The sequence below is a fragment of the Gymnogyps californianus genome, unplaced genomic scaffold (genome assembly GCF_018139145.2).
Source record: "Gymnogyps californianus isolate 813 unplaced genomic scaffold, ASM1813914v2 HiC_scaffold_85, whole genome shotgun sequence".
NCBI lineage: Eukaryota > Metazoa > Chordata > Aves > Accipitriformes > Cathartidae > Gymnogyps > Gymnogyps californianus.
The window spans coordinates 55298-73948 of record NW_026114478.1 but is presented as its reverse complement, the minus strand read 5'-3'; the positions used below and the strand labels follow the sequence as shown (position 1 = coordinate 73948).

Below are 18651 nucleotides of genomic sequence, written 5' to 3'. Positions count from 1 at the left end.
GAGCGGCAGAGACAACATGTGATGACTGACTGCAACCCCTGCTCCCTGTCCCCCTGCGCTGCTCAGTGGAAGGAGGTAGAGAAGTCAGGAGTGAAGATGAGCCCAGGAAAACAGAGAGGGGCAGGGGAAAGTGTTTTTCAGATTTGTTCTTATTTCTCATTATCCTACTCCGATTTTGATTGACAATACATTAAATTAATTTTCCCAAGTGAAGTCTGTTTTGCCTATGACAGTAATTGGTGAGTGTTGTCTTTGTCCTTATCTCGACCCACAAGCTTTGTCTTTGTATTTTCTCCCCCCATCTTGTTGAGGAGGGGGAGTGATAGAGCGGCTTTGGTGGGTACCCAGCAGCCAGCCAAGGTCAACTCACCACAGTTTCCTTCTGTCAGGCTCCCTGTCACTATTTTTAATTCGTGCCTATGTTTCTTGTACCCCATCGCTTTTGAAACTTTTCTTCTACCTCTCCATCCCTATTTTTTAAATTTTTGCATCTGTGTTGTGGTTTAACCCCAGCCAGCAACTAAGCATCACGCAGCTGCTTCCCCCTTCCTGTGGGATAGAGAGGAGGACCAGAAAAAAAGGTAAAACTCATGGGTTAAGATAAAACAGTTTAATAACTAAAGTAAAATAAATAATACTAACTAATAATAATAATTGTAATGAAAAGGAATATAACAACAACAAAAAAAGAAAAGACAAGTGATGCATAATGCTCACCACCTGCTGACTGATGCCCAAGCAGTGATCCGCCCCCCTGGCCAACTCCCCCCCATTTCTATACTGGGCATGACATTCTATGGTATGGAATAGCCCTTTGGCTAGTTCAGGTCAGCTGTCCTGGCCATGCTCCCCCAGCTTCTTGTGCACCTGCTTGCTGGCAGAGCAGGGAAACTGAAAATCCTTAAGATAAGCACTACTTAGCACGTACCAGCTACTAGAGAAAATTAACTCTATCCCAGCTGAAACCAAGACAATATGTTTCTTGAACGCAGTCGCTTTTTAAATTTCTTGCTACTTTCCCTCTCGGTGTCCCTGACCTAATTTAATTTCTTGCTTGTATTTCTTGTACCTCGTGCTTTTCAAATTTTCTTCCTACGTCTCCTCTATGCAGCTCCGTGTACCTATTTTTTAATTCTTGTCTATGATTCTTGTATCCTGTCACTTTCACAAGTTTCCTTCTACATCTCCCTCTGTCCATCTCCCTGTCTCTAATTCTTAATTCTTGCCTCTCTGTCCTGTACCCTGTCACTTTTTACACTTTTTTCTCTACCTTCTTCTATCTCCCTGTCCCTATTTGTTAGTTCTTGTATATTTCTTGTACCCTGTCGTTTTTGAATTTTCTTTCCACGTCTACCTCTATCTGGCTCCCTCTTTCTATCTTTTATTTCTTGCCATGTTTCTTTTCCCCTATCACTGTAGAATTTTTCCCTGTCCCTTATCTTTCTCTGTCCTGTTGTCCTGCTGGTCTTTTCTGCCTCCCTCTCCTGCTCCCTGTCTCTCTCATTTATTCCTCCCTCTCTCTCTCTGTTTTTTTGAGCAGTCTCTCCACTCTCCTTTGTCTACCAGTTGTCCTGCTCCCTGTCCCTCTCTTGTTTGCAGCATCCGGTTTTCTGGTCCCTGTCCCACACCTCTGTGTCCCCCTGTCCTTCCTCCTGCTTTTTCTCTTCCCTTTTCTCCCTCTGTCCTGCTGCCTTTGGGCACTGAGCCTTGTAGCCAGCTCACTGCCGGGATTTCTTATGTGTCTTAAGGAACAACTTTTCTGCCTCCTCTGTGCCCCTGGCTGTGTTTGCAGCCCCTGGGTGCAGAGCTCCTGGCTGTGGACAGGAGCAGGGCAGGGGTGATGTGCTGTGGGGCTTTGGCAATGGCCCCTGTTCCGATGGGCCCCAGCTGGGGCTGGAGCTGGGCAGCCCAGGTGTGGCAGTGGCTGAGGATGGGGCTGGCCCTGCTGTGTGAAGGGCTCTAGCTGGAGAGGGGCTGCCTGGGCATGGCTGCCTGAGGGAGCTGAGGAAGGGGAACTGGCTGAGGGAGGGAATCAAGGGGGTCCTGCACAGGCAGCTGCCTCCAGCAAGGAATGGCAGCCCCTGTTTGCTTTTCAAACTTTCTTTCTATGCCTCCATCTGGATCCCTTTTCCTATTTTTTATTTCTTCTCGCTCTTTCCTTTCCCCCATCGGTTTTAAAACTGTCTTTATATGTCTGTCTGTCTCTCCATCTCCCTGCCTTATTTTTTAATTTGTGTCTGTGTGAATTGTACCCATTGCTTTTTGAATTTTCTTTCTATTCTCCTATCCCTATCTATCTTCCTCCCTGTCCTATTTTTACATTCCCTGTGTTCCTGTACCCCACCGCTTTCTAGTTTCTTTTTCTACGTATCCCCTATCCATCTCCCTGTCTTTATTTCTTAATGTTTTCCATCTGTCCTGTACCCTGTCACTTTTAAAATTTTATTTCTATGTCTCCCTCTATCCGGCTGCCTGTCCCTATTTTGTAATTCCTCCCTGTAGCTGGGGAAGGGTCTGCCAGGCACACCTGCCTGAGGAGCTGAGGAAGGGGAACTGGCTGAGAGGGAATCGAAGGGGTCCTGCAGGCAGCTGCCTCCAGCAGGAATGCCCAGTCCCTGCGGCGAGGAAGGATCCTCTGAGCCCATCCCGACAGAGCAGACCACCAGCACACGGTGCTGGGAGCTCGCTGCCTCCATCGGCTGCACGTGTGACCTTCTGGGAAGCCTCGCGGTGGAGGAGCATCGAGGCGCCTGCTGCGGAGGCAGAGAGAAAGCATTGGGGCGGTGAAGGTCTCTGCCGGTGCCGGGAGCTGTGGCGAGTCAGGCGTTCTCTCGTGTGCATACCTGTCGATCTCTGCCACCCTTCCCCAGATCTCTCTCTGCCTGTCCTGCTTCTGTCTCCCTCTCCACCAGCCCACCCTACCCGTCTGGCTCCCCAAAACTTGTTACTCTTCTGCCAAATTTGCCCTGTAGCACTTCACCTATTAATTTTTTTTTATGTTCTCTGCGGCTCCCTCTCCCTATTGTTTAATACTTCCTGTGTTCTTGTACCCTGGTTGCATTTTAATTTTGTCTTTCTACTTTTCCTCTTTCTGCACCCTGTCCCTATTTTTTAATTCCTCCCTCTGTCCTGTACCCCATTGCTTTTTACACTTTCTTTCTGCATTTCCTTCTATCCATCTCCCTGTCCCTATTTTTTAATTATTTCCTGTGTTTCTTGTACCCCGTTTCTTTTACAATTTTTCTTATTATGGTTCTTCTATCTATCTCCCTGTCCCTGTTTTTTTTAATATGCCTGTGTTTCTTGTACCCGATCACTGTTTAAATTCCTTTCTATGTTGTCCTCTATCCATCTCCCTGTCCTGTGTTTAATTCTTGTCTATGTTTCTTGTACTCAGTTGCTGTTTTAAATTCTTCTACGTCTCCCTCTATCCGGCTCCCTTTTCTGTTTTTTTTTTTTCTTCTTCCCTATATTCTTGTACCCCATCACTATTTATTTCTCTTTCACAGTTCCCTTTATCCGGCTTCCTTTCCCTAAATTTTAATTCCTCCCTTTCTTCCGATATACCTGCCACTTTTCAAATTTCTTTCAATGTTTCCTTCTGTTTCTCATCCCTGTTCCTATTTTTTTTATTTCTTTCCTATGTTTCTTGTAGCCTGTTGCTTTTTAACATTTCTATGTCTCTATCTGATTCCCTGTCCCTATTCTTTAATTCTCTCTCTCTGTCCTGTACCCAGGTGCTTTAAAAATTTCTTTCTATGCCTCCATTTATTTAGTTTCCTGTCCTTTTTTAATTTTTTTCCTGTCTATACTATTCTCTGTCAACTTAAAATTTTGTTTCTATGGCTACTCTTATCCAGTTCACTGTCTTTTCTAATTCTCTCCTGTCTGTCCTGTACCCTGTCGCTTCTTCGATTTTCTTTCTATGTCAAAGTTTATCCACTTCGGTGTCCCTATTTTTTATTTTTCCCGTCTATCCTGTACCCTGTCGCTTTTAAAATTTTCTTTCCATGTCTACTTTAACCAATTTACTGTCTGTCTTTTATTTTTTCTTGTCTGTTCTGTACCCCATTGCTTTTGAAATTGTCTTCTGATATCTCTCCGTATTTTTCTCCCTATTTCTTATTTTGTAACTGTGCTGTGTTTGGCTGGGGGTAGAGTTAATTTCTTCATAGTAGCTAGTATAGGGCTATGTTTTGGATTTGTGCTGAAAACAGTGTGGATGACACAGGGATGTTTTCGTTACTGCTGAGCAGTGCTTACACAGCGTCGAGGCCTTTTTCTGCTCTCACCCCACCCCACCAGCGAGGAGGCTGGGGGGGCACAAGGAGCGGGAGGGGACCACAGCCGGGACAGCTTGACCCCAACTGACCAAAGGGATATTCCAGACCATAGGATGTCATGCTCAGCATATAAAGCTGGGGGAAGAAGGAGGAAGGGGGGGGACGTTGGGAGCGATGGCATTTGTCTTCCCAAGTCACCGTTATGTGTGATGGAGCCCTGCTTTCCTGGAGATGGCTGAACACCTGCCTGCCGATGGGAAGCGGCAAGTGAATTCCTTTGTTTTGCCTGGCTTGCGCCTGCAGCTTTTGCTTTCCCTATTAAACTGCCTTTATCTCAACCCACAAGTTTTCTCACTTTTACCCTTCGATTCTCTCCCCCATCCACCCGGTGGGGGGAGTGAGCGAGCAGCTGTGTGGTGCTTAGTTGCCAGCTGCAGTTATACCATGACAATATGTCTACTTTATGAAGCTGCCTATTGCTATTTTTATTTCTTGTCTGTCACATACCCCCATTGCTTTTAAAATTTTGTTTTTATGTCTACTTTTATCCATTCACTATCTTTATTTTTATTTTTTTCCTCTCTGTCCTGTGCCCTGTCGCTTCTAAATTTCCTTTCTGTTTTTTAAACTTTCCTGTCTGTCCCGTACCCCATCGCTTTTAGAATTTTCTTTCTATGTCTCCGTCTATTCAGGTTTCTTCACTATTTTTAAATTTTTTCCTCTCAATGTCTTCATTTGTGAATTTTGTTTCTAGCTTCACTTTTATGCATTTTTCGGTCTCTATTATTTACTTTTTTCCTACCTGTCCTCTACGTTTTCATTTCAAAAAATTTTCCTTCTATGTTCACTTTTATCAAGATGCCTAACTCTATTTATTTATTATTTCCTGTCTGTCCTGTGTCACATTGCTTTTACATTTTTTTCTGTATCTACTTTTATCCAGTTCACTGTCTTATTTTTTGTGTCACTCGACTGTTCTGTACCCTGTCGCTTTTAAATTTTGTTTCTATGTCTTTGTTTATTGAGTTTGCTGTTCCTGTTTTTTAATTTCTTCCTTTATTTCCTTAATCTTGTTGCTTTTACAATTTTTTCCTACGTCTGCTTTTATCTAGTTCCTGTCCCTATTTTTTAATTCTTTCTTACCTGTTGGGTACTCTCTCAATTTTTCCATTTTCTTTCTATGTCTCCATTTATTTAGTTTGTTGTCCCTACTTTTTAGGGTTTTTTTCTCTTTAATGCCTTCATTTTTCATTTTTTTTCCTATGTCTACTTTTATCTAGTTTTCTGTCCCTATTTTTAATTTTTCTTCTCCTCTGCCTTGTAACCTATTGCTTTTTAAATTTTCTATGTCTACTTTTATCAAGCTGTCTACCCCTCTTTTTTAATTCTTTCTTGTTTGTCACGTACCCTGTTGCTTTTAAAGTGTTCTTTACGTCTTTTTTTTTTTTCCTTTTCTCTTGGTTCATCCTGAGGCTTTAGAGGGTCTCCATGGCACGCTTTTATCTCTGGAGCGTAATTTGTACCCCTCTCGGTTTGTCAGAAAATCTCCTCTTCCTCAGAGCAGTCTTTTTGTCCTCTCCTCCATCTCGCTTGCCTCCAGTGGGTCAGCGACTCCCTCACGACACCTGTACTCTGTTCAAATCCCCTCCCGAGTACCTTTGTGTCCTCCAGCCACCATCTGTCTCTCCGGCCACCTCAGCACCCCTCTATTTCTGTCACGATGCTTCCTGCAAGTGTCCTTGCGTTCCATGACCATCCTTTAGTTCTGCAGCAGGCTTTGTATCTTTCTTATTCAGACACAACTCTTCCTCGGGCTTTCATTGTGCCCCAGAGCACTCTTACCTTCCCCTCTGCCATGTCGGATGCCTCCATTCAGTCCCTGGTCCCCTGAGGACATCTGTACTCTGTTCAGATCCCTTCCCGAGCACCTCATTGTGTCAGCAATACTTTGTTTGTCTCTGTCCCCCCCGGGCCCTCTCGTTCCCATCACCACGCCTCCTGGGACTGTGCTCGTGGCCCACGGCACCCTTGGAGCTCTGCAGCCCTCTTTGTATCTCTCTTATTCAGACAGAACCCCTCCTCAGGCTTGCTCTGTGCCCCAGAGCTCTCTTGCCTTGTTCACTGCATCTAGGATGTCTCCATTCAGTCGCTCATCCCTGAGGACATCTGTACATTGCGGGGACACCTTGAGTTTTGCATTGTGTCCCAGAGCCGCCTTCTCTCTCTCTTCACTCTCAGCACCCCTCTGCTGCCATCATCGTGCCTCATGGCCATCCTTGTGCCCCACAGCCCCTCTTTTGCTCTGTAGCGCACTTTGTGCCTTCTCCCTCCCTGAGAACCTTTCCTGAGGCCACCTTTCATCTCCGGATGCTCTTGTTGTCCTCTATGCTAGCTAGGATACCTCTGTTCAGTCCCTGGTCCCCTGAGGACATCGGTAGTCTGTTCAAATCCCTCTGGACTTCTTCATCATGTCCTCGAGCCTTCTTCTGTCTGTCCCTCTCAGAACCCCTCTGCTACTGTCACGATGTCTCCTGAGGTCTTCGATGTTCCCTGCAGCATACTTCCGGCTCCGTAAGCCCCCTTTGGATTTGTTTTGTTGCAATCGTGCCTCTCCAAGATCTCCGTTCCCAAGTAAGACCATTCTTACTCTTCTCTATGCTAGCTAGGATGCCTCCTGAGATCTTCCTTGCGCTCCACAGCATTTTGGTAGCGCTTTGCCTCCCTTTCAATCTCTCTTATCCCTCCGAGCCTTTTGTGACCCTCTGCTCTCAGTCACCGTGCCTCCTCAGACGCCTTCTTTGTGTACCACAGCCCCATTTGAGCTCCATAGCGGACTTTGATCCTCTCGTGGGTCCTCAGAAACCCGTCCTCAGATTTGTTTGTGCCTCGGAGCGCTCTGAGTGTCCCCTCTGCCATCTAGGGTGCCTCCATTTGGTCCCCGGCCTGCCGACGACTTCTGTACTCTGTTCAAGACCCCTCTGGACTTCCTCTTTGTGTCCCTGAGCCTTCTTTGGCGTCTTTGGCCCAACCGGGACCCCTCTAATGGTGTCACGATGCCTGTCGATGCCTTCGAGGTTGCCCTTAGCACACTTTTAGCCTTGTAGCAGACCTCGCGCCCCTCTTGTTCCCTCAGAGGACTTCCCGAGTCCATATCTGTGACCCAGCCCAGTCCTTCTGTCCTCTCTTCCCTCTAGCTGTGCCTCTATTTTGTTCCCTGGCCCTCTGATGACATGTTTACTTGGTTCAGATCCCCTCTGGATTTAATCGCTGTGTCTCCAATCCTTTTCTGTCTCTACCTCCCTCGGGACTCTTCTTTTCCCAGTCACGATGCCTCCCGAGACCTTCCTCATGCTCCATGTCCATCTTGTAGCGCTTTAGGTGGGGCCATCTTTGAGCCACAGAGCACTCAGTTGTTCCTCTACGCTATCTAGGATTCCTGTGTTCAGTCCCTGGCCACCCGAGACCGTGCATACTCCGCTTGGATGATCAACCGAGTTCCTCCCTGTTGTCCCTAAGCCTTCTTTTGTCTGTCGGCCCCCCTCGACAACCTTCTCCTCGCGGTCAGGCCGCCTCCTGAGGCCTTCCTCGTTCTCCACAGCACCTTGGAGCATTTTATCTCCCTTTCTGTCTCTCTTGTTCCGGCAGAGCCTCCCTTCTTTCTTTGCTGTGCAGCACTCTTTTATCTTTTTCTCTGCCATCGAGGGTGTCTCCGTTCAGTTCCTCTCCCATTCGGCCGTCCGTAGTTTGCCTAGATGCCCTCCTGAGACTCCAAGGCCCTCATGGTGTCTCCAAGCCTTCTTTTCTTACCCTGCCCCCTCCCAATTCCTCTCCTCTCTATAACAATGTCTTCCGAGTCCTTTCTCGTACTCCACAGCACTCTCGTAGTGCTTTAGCTCCCTTTTGATTTTATTTTTTTGTGCTCTTCAGAGCGCTCTTATCTTACTCTTTGCCATTTAGGATGCCTTCATTCAGCCCCGGCCCCCTGATGACATCTGTACTTTGTGGAAATCCCCTTTGGAGTTCCTCATTGTTACCTCTGAGGCTTCTTTGGTCTCTCAGGGCCCCTGGTGACTCCTCCGCTCCCTTTGCCGAGCTCTTGTGAGACATCGCCTACGCCCTAGAGCCCCATTTTAGCTCGGGAGGATGCTCTGCACCCCCCTCTTCCCTCGGAACCCTATCCGTTACGCCGGTTGGTCTTTCCGTCCTCTCGTCTGTTTGGTGCGCCTCCATTCGGTCCCCGGTCCCCTGAGGACGCCTGTACTTTGTTCGATTACCTTTTGAGCTCGTTGCATCCCCGAGACTTCTTTGGTCTCCCTGGCCCCTTCGGGATCTCTCTGATCCCCGTGACGATGCCTCTTGTTCCATCAGAACCTTTTCCGAAGCCATCTTTGTGCTCCAGAGCCATCTTTTTGTTTTCTGTCTTATAGTATGTTTCTATCTGGTACCCCAAAGGTGTCGAGCGTCACCTCAGATCTCCTCCTGAGTTCTTCAGATGAGGCAATAGCCTTCACCTATTGCCATTGATGCATCTCCCGTGGTGTTTTTTGTTCTGTTTTGCACCTTATTTTTGTTCTAGCTCTTTAGGTGTTAATTGGGCTTCATACAGTGTCTGATACGTTTCTTGTATTTCCATGGTTTTTTAGCGTTTTCTGCTCTTGGGATCATCTAGTTCTGTTAAGGGAGTCGCTCAGAGAGACCGCCAAGGTGACCCTGAATCATCGGTAATTTACCATAAATAATTTGCTTTGCAACCGGAGATATTTTTGGGAAGGGATTCTTATGGGATCTAATTCTGCTTTGTCATCGGTCCTATCCAGAAGGCAGTTCTGGTAGAAGTTAGTAGTATGTATGGTCTTGCTAGAAATGAAGCGTAACCCCATGGCATTTTGGGATTTTTGTAGGAAAGTAAAGCACGTCGTTTTTGATAACAATATTGTTATTGTGTTTAACAAATTACTTTCTTACATAACTTAGCAGGACATCTATCTTTGTCTATCTACGCCCCGGAAAAATTAAGTTCAATTCCCTACCCGGTCACGTTGCTGATGCAGCGTAGATGTAGTTGTAGAAAAAGAGCAGGTATCGTCATTTCCGGTAAGGGTCGCTTTCTCTGTTCAGCGCTTTGCACGCTGTAAACTTCAGGCAGATGAGAAAACTCCCTGCTGCTCCTCTGGCTGCCTTTGTCTTCTGGTGGTTGGCCCCTCCCCTTTCACAGGGGATTGTGGGAAGGGGGTGTGGGCGGGGCCCGGGTATATGAGCCACAGCCGCTCATCAGGAGCTCATTCTGCTCCAGGGTTTCTTTGGTGTGGTGCTCTGCTGTTTCTTCAGTTGATGTAGTTTTTTGAGTTGTCTAAGCTGTCTGGGCAGATGTGTGTTGGCATTTAGAGAAGTGGAGGTGTTCTGTTTGAGGCAAGAGCACTGGGACCAGTCAAAGTTCAGCAGCACACATAGTAGAAAGTATGCTTGTATGCAGTGTGGTTTGTGTTTTTTTTTTTCCCCTGGTCAGTAGTTTTTGTATTGAGTGTTCAGGGGTGGCAAGATAGTTTAATAGTATGCATTTTTTTTTTTATTGTTCTAGGTGCCTTGTGTTTTTCTGGAATTCCTGACTCTATTGAAGATGGAACCTTGTTTTCTTCCCTGGTTTTGCTGTATATACTGTGTGAGCTGCTGATATTCTCTCTCTTAACAGGACTGATGGTGAGATCATCTAGCAGGGCTTAGGGTGAGCATCTTGCATGTGCCTGTGTATGGAGTTTTGGCATTTTTCAAGGAAAGCAGCAGGGACCTAAGGCATAGTGTCTTTCAGGGTATGGGATGGCTCATCGCCTTTCCCATTGCCACAGAGAACCGTGTTGTCCCTAGAACCTTTGCAGCTTGCGGCAGGCCCCTCATAGATTATAAGCATCAGGAGTTCACTTGTGTTGTGGGCTTGTAGCAGAGCCCAGCATCTGTGGGAAGGTGTAAGATAGGAGGTGGCTGCAGAATGCAGGGTGCAGCTCAGAAGAACAGCTCCTGAGGAGTGGCCAATGCAGGGGGTTCAGGGGTGCAAATACAGGGCAGGAGCTGTCAGGAAGCAGTGGGGTTCCTTCCCTGACAGTTCAGGAGGTGAGAAGGGTTTGTAAAGTTTTGAGACTGGGGGATGGTTGGGAAAGGGAGGAGGGTTCATTGGCCTTTCTCAGGTTGGTTTTGCAGTTGGATTTGGACGTCGATGAGGTCTGTTCTGTTTTAGTCTTCCACACAGCTGACGGGAGGTACAACAGAGTCACAAGAGACGCGGCGTAAACAGTCTGGGCCTCTGCATCTCAGTATGCGGGGCTCAATGTCAGATGAGTCTCATCTCGTAAGGCATTAGGTATGTAAAACTATACCCCCCAGAACTCTGAGGTCTCCGCTTCTCCGTGCCTTTTACTTACTTGTTCCCCGACTTAATTTTTGCATCCGTCCCGATGTCACAGGCATTGTTACTTAGAAGCATTGACTAGGCACTTATTTCCAGCATGGGTTTGTGTCGCCATCTTCCCTGGAATTTCTTGGAGACGAGGGTGTGTATTATTTGTGCTTGTAACAATCTGCAGCCAGGGGTCGTCTTTTATCACAGTCCCGGGCACGCAAGCTTTTCTGTTATTCCAGTTTTGCCTTTTTCCTTAAGTGTCCAATGAGGTTTGCTCTAGTATCAGTCATGGCAGTTATGTTGTCTTGTGCTTAGCACGGTTTCTGTAGTCGTAAGGTGTCCATTTTAGATTTTTGAGTCACCATGTCACGCCATCGTGCCTTTCCATCGGCCGACCGCCGCCGTTATTCCCTAAGGGGCTTTGTAGGTGAGGAGGTAGTTTGTGTCGCTTGTTTTCTGTGTGCTATACCCTATGTTACTCAGGTCTTGCTGTTCCCATTGGTTCTTCTGTGTTAGGCGAGCACATTGGTAGCCACACCGAGGGTCTCGTGTGCCTCAGCCCATCAGCATAATGCTAACCGAGCGCTTCCTTTCTTGTGTTAGAGGCTCAATGCACAAGTCTGTCTTGTGTGTGTTTGTATCTGAGAAATTTACGGACGGTCTTCTCTCGCAGCAGTGATCCAGGATGTGTCGGCATATCTGCTGTCGAGCGGTCTGTTTTTTGGGGAACCCTTTTCTGGACTACTTTTCTCATTCAAAGAACTTGCATTTTTATTAACTTCTCATCAGAGTGGATCTTCAGCGATGATGTACTTGGCAGTAGAAGTCACCAGCAGCAAGATTTTTCACTCTTTTAAAAAAAAAAAAAAAAAAAGAAAATTTACTTCCTTCCAGAGACCCAAGCACAACATGTCTTCCAAAAGTCGATGGCATTGCTGGTCTTTGGGTTCTCAGTTGTAACAGTTGAGATATCATAAAAACATGTTCCTTCCATGCTCAGTACAGCCAAGAGCATTAAAATCTGCCAGTCCTTTTGGTTAGCCTTATGTATTGCAGCACTGGGATTTGATTTTTTTTTTTTCTTTTTCAGAAGATTCCTTATATAGTTTTACTTCTATCTCGCTGGTTTTTCTATCGTAAATGAAATGTTAAAAAAACTTAAATTGTATAACCTGCAAATTGACTTGCATTGTTTAAACTGTAACTGCCAAATAGCTATAGCATATAACTTATAGGTGTGCTTAAGCAGTTAGGTATTTTTGTCTAAATCTTGAAAAAGACAGGCAACTGAATGTTTATGGGGGTTTTTCCTGATATTTTGATGGAAGTGCTCTGAAGTCCTTTTTATTTCTGTCTCGCTTTCAATGGTTGCATTTCCCTGCAGTTCAGTAGCATCTCTCTTGGGCACTGCAGCTGGCCAGATGTCCATCCTAATCATGTAACACAAAAAAAAAAACCCTAGTCAACTTATAGCTGTGTATTTTGGAGACAGGTAATTTAATGGTATCAATTCACAGCTATGCAAGTTAAACTAATGCAACAGGAAAATCAACTGCTTTTATCGTATAGGTATTGTTATTGGATGTATATAAAAATATGCATGCCTTTTTAGTATAAAGTGAATTACTGAGATTTATTCTTTCTTTTTTAGTTTACTCTTTAAAGTTTTATGCTTCACTTCCAATTTTGTTGACCCAGCAAGCCAGACGTGTTATTTTAGTAGGCTGAAATACAGTTTGGATTTTTGTTTTTCAGATGCGGTGGTGTAAGCATCTCGCGATGCTCAATAGATTCCCCCCGAGCCCAGCTTTGCCTGCCGGTGGCTAAGAAGACTCACCGTAAGGGGCCGGCCCTGTGCCTGGAGGCTCCTGGCTCTGTCTGCAGCGGGTGCCCCGCAGGTGCGCAGCAAGGGCTGTGTTGGGGGCAGAGTGCGGGGCCGAAGAGGGACTGGGGGCGTTGTTGCCCTGGGGAGCCCTCCCAGCGTGGGAACGGAGGGCAACATTCCCAGAGCAGAGCCTGAGCAAGGGATGTGGCGCCATCCCCTGTCACGCTCCCCTTTGCCCCCCCCCGCCTCGTGGGCCCGTTGCCAGCCTGCAGGACAGGGGCTGGGGGGGCTGCAACTGTTTGGGGGGAGCACTCCCCCTTTAGCTTCCTAGCAGAGCCACCCTTTTGCGGGGTGTGTATACGTATGTCAATGACAGTCTTAAAGTAACGAGCTGCTGGTTGGGGCTGTTTCCCTCATTTTGTGCCTTTTTGGGGGTGAATAAAAAGGGGAGGATTGGGAGGTGTGGGAGGTGATGATGTCATTTGGGGCAGCAGTGTCAGCGGGGGGGCAATGATGTGGCAGAGGAGCAGGTGAGTGGTGGATGGGGGTGGGTCACAGCCCCAAATGCCTGAGAATTGGTGGATGGGGGTTTAAAAAACAATAGAAACTGTAAATATGGGTGTGAGGTGTTTGAAATAGAGAAAAAGATCTCGGGTTTATAGATATTGAAAAATAATATTGTTTTATATATAAAAAGGATTTTCAAATAGAAACCTCTATCTACTGTATCATATAAAGGATTATAGAATATAAAAAAATTCTGACTAGAGATATATATGTAGGGGTTTAAAATACAAAAAACTTGTGTGTATATATAAATTAAAAAATAAAGGACTTAAAAATGCAAAAAAGATATATTTATATACAAAGGAATTTAAAATAGAAAGAAGTCTGACTAGGTAGAGCTATCCACACTACACTATGTAACACTTAGTAAGTCTAAGCGGAGATGTCTGAAAAGATGCTGAAGTGTCAAAATACCTATAGGTCTAAAGATAAATAGTCTAAATAGATGGTCTGTATGCTTAAGGGAAATAGGTAAGTGTAAACAGAGATAATATGTAAGTCTAAATAGATATTCTATATAATAAGTGAAACAGAGATATGTGTAAGTAGAGATATATGTCTATGTCTAATAGATATTCTATATAATACATGGAAATAGATATATGTGCAAATATGTGTGTGTCTCAATAGATATTCTAGACCATGTGTTGCAGGTCATCCCAGGTGAGTTATCTGCTATGGATTATCCCAGGTGGACCCCCTGTGCAGGTCATCCCAAAGCATGTCCCCCTGCCATGTCTGCGGGGCTCCCGCCCCCCTCTGGCCCCTGTGTCCATGGGTGGCCCCCCCCCAGTCCTGTGTCCGTGGGTGGCTCATGCCTGTTGCCATGTGTGGCTCATGACCCATGTGATTTTTCCCCACGTGAGTTCCCCACCGCCCTGAGCTACTCTGCCACTGGACCCGTGGTGCTGCCTGCACCCCGCCATCTCTGGGATGTTTCTCCATTTCTGCCCCGCTCCCTGTCCATTTTCTCTTAGCTTTTCTGTCCTCCATCGTCCCCCTTTTTGCTTGTATATCTGCATGACACTGCCTGTCTCATTGTTTCTTGCTATATCCCCCTGCCTAGTTCGCTGTCCCATTATTCCCCTCTGTCCTGATCCCTGGCCTCTTTTCTCATCCTGCAGTCCATCACAGCCATGGAGTGCACAACCGAGCGAGGCTGCGTGTCTAGGAAGTTTCATCTCGTAAGAGCTGTGAGACACCCACGTATTCTCTCAGGTGGAGGACAGCCAAGTGACCAGAGTTACAGAAGAGGGAGGAGAGCAGGAGAAGAAGGGTCTGAACTGACAAATTCTTCTGGCAGCGCCGAGAGCAAGAGCTGTGGTGAGTCCTGGGCCCTTGGGCCCTGTCACCCCTCCTCTGTGTCCCGGTCCCTCCCTGTCCCTCCCCTGGCCCCCTCTCTTTCCCACGCTGCTGTGATTTTCTTTGCTTCCCTGTACCTCTCCTCTTTTCCTCTATTCTTCTGTCCTGCTCCCTCTTCCTCTCTCGCTTTCTCTCTCTAGTTTCTACCGCTCCCTTTCTTTTCTGCTGTGTTTTTGTCCTGTTCTCTCTCCTTCCTTCTTGTCATCCTTCGTCTCTGTCCTGCAGCCCATTGCTGTTTTTTCCTTTTCCATCTCTTTGTCCTGAGCTGCACCTGTCTTTTTTTTTTTTTTTCTCTGGCGTGTCCCTGGCATTCTTTTCCTCTCGTGCTTGTACCCATCCCTAATTTTCCTTTTCCATTTCTCTGTCCTGCTTTCAGTCCCTTGTTTTTCTCTGGCTTCATCTCCCTGTCATTCTCCCTGTTGCTCTTGCTTGCTCCCCATCCCTCTCTTTTTCTCTGTATCCCATTTTCTTCCTCCCTGTCCCTCACTTGCTTTCTGTATCCCTCTCTCCTTCCTCCCGTCCTTCCTTCCCCTGGCTTCTGGCCTGCTGCTGTCACTGGTTTTTCTTTCTCCTGCTCTCCGCGTTCTGTCCTCTCGTTCTCTCTCTGTCCCTCTGTCCTTCCTCTAGCCTGTATTTTGCACTCTCTATCCCTCTGCCCCTAACGCTTCTTTCTCCATCTCTCAGTCCTGCTCCCTGGCCTTTTTTTCCTCCTACTGTCCATCTGTCCTGCTTCCTCTCCCTGGTTATTCTGCCTTTATTCCTCTGTCCCGCTGCCTGTCTCATTGTTTCTAGTTATATCCCCTGTTTAGCCAGCTGTCCCTTTTTTCCTTTCTCTCTTCCCTACTCTGGCCCTACTTTTTCTTGCTCCATCTCTGTCCAGCAGCCCATCATTGTTTTGTTCTTTCTCCATCTCTTTGTCTTAATCTGCATCTGGTTCTCCCACCCCACCCCAGTCCCTCTGTCCTGTTCCTTGTCCTGCTTTTTGTCTCCAAGTCCCGTGCTCTAGCCCCATCTTTCTCTCTCTCTCCCTCCTTCTTTTTCTCTGTGTCCTTTGTCCTGTTGCTCATCGGTATTTTTTCCTTCTGTTCCTCTGTCCTGCTGCCTGTCCCTTACTTCTCTGTCAATCCCTTTGTCCTGTTGTCTATGTTATTTTTTGCTGTCTGCATCCCAGACAGCTCTGTCGTCCTTCTGCATCCCGGTCCCCTCCCTTCTATTTTCTCACTGCTGTCATTTTTTCACTTCCCTGTACCTCTCCCTCTCTCATTCTCCCGAGTCCTCCTCTTTCTCTGTGGTTTCTCTCTCTCCACGTTCTTTTTTCTCTCTATGTGCTTCTGTCGTGTTCCTGTCCCTCTTTTTTCATCCTCTGTCTCTGTCCTGCAGCCCATCGCTATTTTTGTCTTTCTCCATCTATCTGTCTGTCTTCCTATCCCAATTCTTTTTAATTCCTCCCCCATCTGCCTTTAGCCCTTCACAATTCCCGCCCCCCAATTCTCTCTGTCTGGCTCCATGTCCCTATTTCTAAATTCCTCTCTCTCTGCCCTGTATTCTAGATATGCTTTTTCTTGCTTATATTCTCTTGTTCCAGGTCCCTGTCCCAATGTTTTAATGTCTTCCCTCTCTGTCCCATAGCCCATTTTTGTCTTTATTGTTCTCTCTCTGTCTGGCTCCCTGTCCCTATTCTTTAATTCCTCTGTCTCTCCCCTTTAGCTCATCGATTAAAAAAAAAAACACCACAAACAGAAACCTCAGTCTCTCTCTGTCCACCTCACTGTCCCCCTTTTTAATTCCTCCCTCTCTGCCCTGTGGGCCATCGTTTTCCCCACGCGAGTTTTTCCCCACGCGAGTTTTTCCCCACGCGAGTTTTCCCCACGCGAGTTTTTCCCCACGCGAGTTTTTCCCCACGCGAGTTTTTCCCCACGCGAGTTTTTCCCCACGCGAGTTTTTCCCCACGCGAGTTTTTCCCCACGCGAGTTTTTCCCCACGCGAGTTTTCCCCACGCGAGTTTTTCCCCACGCGAGTTTTTCCCCACGCGAGTTTTTCCCCACGCGAGTTTTTCCCCACGCGAGTTTTTCCCCACGCGAGTTTTTCCCCACGCGAGTTTTTCCCCACGCGAGTTTTTCCCCACGCGAGTTTTTCCCCACGCGAGTTTTTCCCCACGCGAGTTTTTCCCCACGCGAGTTTTTCCCCACGCGAGTTTTTCCCCACGCGAGTTTTTCCCCACGCGAGTTTTTCCCCACGCGAGTTTTTCCCCACGCGAGTTTTTCCCCACGCGAGTTTTTCCCCACGCGAGTTTTTCCCCACGCGAGTTTTTCCCCACGCGAGTTTTTCCCCACGCGAGTTTTTCCCCACGCGAGTTTTTCCCCACGCGAGTTTTTCCCCACGCGAGTTTTTCCCCACGCGAGTTTTTCCCCGCGTCGACCCGCCCCCGGGTGGGGTTCGCGGGACCGCCCCCCCCCCCTCTGGCCCCGCCCCCGGGTGGGGTTCGCGGGACCGCCCCCCCTTTCTGCCTCCTCTGTCTCATAACCCATTTTTCTCTTTACCATTCTCTATCTCGCTCCGTGTCCTTTAAGTCCTCCCCCTTTAGCTCATTGAGGGTTTTGGTATTTCTCAGTCTCTCTCTGTCCACCCCACTGTCCTTTTTTTTTAATTCCTCCCTCTCTGCTCTGCGGCCGATCGCTATTCTTTGTTTTTCTCCATCTCTCTCTGTCTGGTTCCCTCTCCTTTCCTCCTTCTCTGGCCTGTAGCCCATCGCTATGGTTTTGCCTCCGCCTCTGCCTCTCTCTCTGTGGCTCCCTTTCCCTATCTTTCAATCCCCCCACCTGCCCTGCAGCTGATTGCTGTCCTATTGGATTTATGTGGCAAGGTTTTGTTAGCTGGGGGTGGAGGCAGGGGCTGCAGGGGTGGCTTCTGTGAGAAGACACCAGGAGTTGCCCCTGTGCTGGGCATAGCCAGTTCCAGCCCGCTCCAAGACAGATCTGCTGCTGCTCAAAGCTGAGCCCGTCAGCAACACTGGTAGCACCTCTGTGATGACATATTTAAGAAGGGCTAAAAAATGCTGCGCTGAAGCTGTGACAGAGAAAATGCGAGTGTGAAACAGCCCTGCAGACACCAAGGTCAGGAAGGAGGAGGGGGAGGAGGTGCTCCAGGCACCAGAGCAGAGATTCCCCTGCAGCCTGTGGTGAAGACCATGGTGAGGCAGGCTGTCTCCTTGCAGCCCGTGGAGGTCCATGGTGGAGCAGACATGCACCCGCAGCCCGTGGAGGACCCCACGCCAGAACAGGTGGATGTGCCTGCAGGAACCTGTGACCCTGTGGAGAGCGCACACTGGAACAGGCTCCTGTCAGCAGCTGTGGAGAGGAGCCCATGCTGGAGGAGGTTTGCTGGCAGGACCTGTGGCCCCGTGGGAAGGACCCCACGCTAGAGCAGAAGAAGAACATGAGGAGGAAGGAGCAGCAGGGACAACATGTGATGAACTGACCGCAACCCCTGCTCCCTGTCCCCCTGCACTGCTTTGGGGGAGGAGGTAGAGAAGTGAGGAGTGAAGATGAGCCCAGGAAAAAAGAGAGGGGGGGAAGGTGTTTTTTAGATTTGTTCTTTTTCTCATGATCTTACTCTGATTTTGACTGACAATAAATTATATTGATTTCCCCAAGTCCAGTCTGTTTTGCCTGTGACAGTAATTGGGGAGCGATCTCTTTGTCCTTATCTTGACCCACAAGCTTTTTCATTGTATTTTCTTTCCCTGTCTTGTTGAAGAGGGGGAGTGATAGAGCAGCTTGGTGGGCACCCGGCAGCCAGCCAAGGTCAACCCACTACAGTCTCCTTCTATCGAGCTCCCTGTCCTTGTTTTTCAATTCTTGCCTATGTTTCTTTAACACCATCAATTTTGAAGCTTTCTTTCTACTTCTCCATCCCTGTTTTTTAAATTCTTGCATATGTTTCTTGAACCTAGTCACTTTTAAAATTTTCTTGCTACTTTTCCCTCTCTCTGTCTCCCTGACCGAATTTTAATTTCTTGCACCCCATCGCTTTTCAAATTTCCTTCCTACATCTCCCTCTATGCAGCTCCGTGTACGTATTTTTTAATTCTTGATATGGTTCTTGTATCCTGTTGCTTTTTGAAACTTTCTTTCCAACTCTATCCAGCTCCCGGTTTCTATTTTTTATTTCTTGCCTATGTTTCTTTTCCCCTATCACTTCAGAAGTGTTCCCCATCCCTTGTC

The 18651-nt window shown here is 47.4% G+C and overlaps 2 long non-coding RNA genes across 3 annotated transcripts in view; both read left to right on the top strand.

Annotated features, from left to right (window-relative positions):
- Positions 1-18080, top strand: part of LOC127029255 (uncharacterized) — a 182128-nt gene extending 164048 nt beyond the window's left edge. The window contains exon 3 of the long non-coding RNA XR_007768156.1: positions 17643-18080. This is a non-coding gene — a long non-coding RNA (uncharacterized LOC127029255). The remainder of the gene's footprint in view (positions 1-17642) is intronic.
- LOC127029253 (uncharacterized) lies at positions 9942-11389 on the top strand. Of its 2 annotated transcripts, none has more exons than XR_007768152.1 (3): positions 9942-10005; positions 10513-10635; positions 11348-11389. It is a non-coding gene; the product is annotated as an uncharacterized LOC127029253 (long non-coding RNA). The 2 variants fall into 2 exon arrangements; XR_007768153.1 differs by lacking the exon at positions 11348-11389 and adding an exon at positions 10739-10780.
- Positions 18081-18651: the final 571 nt, after the last annotated feature.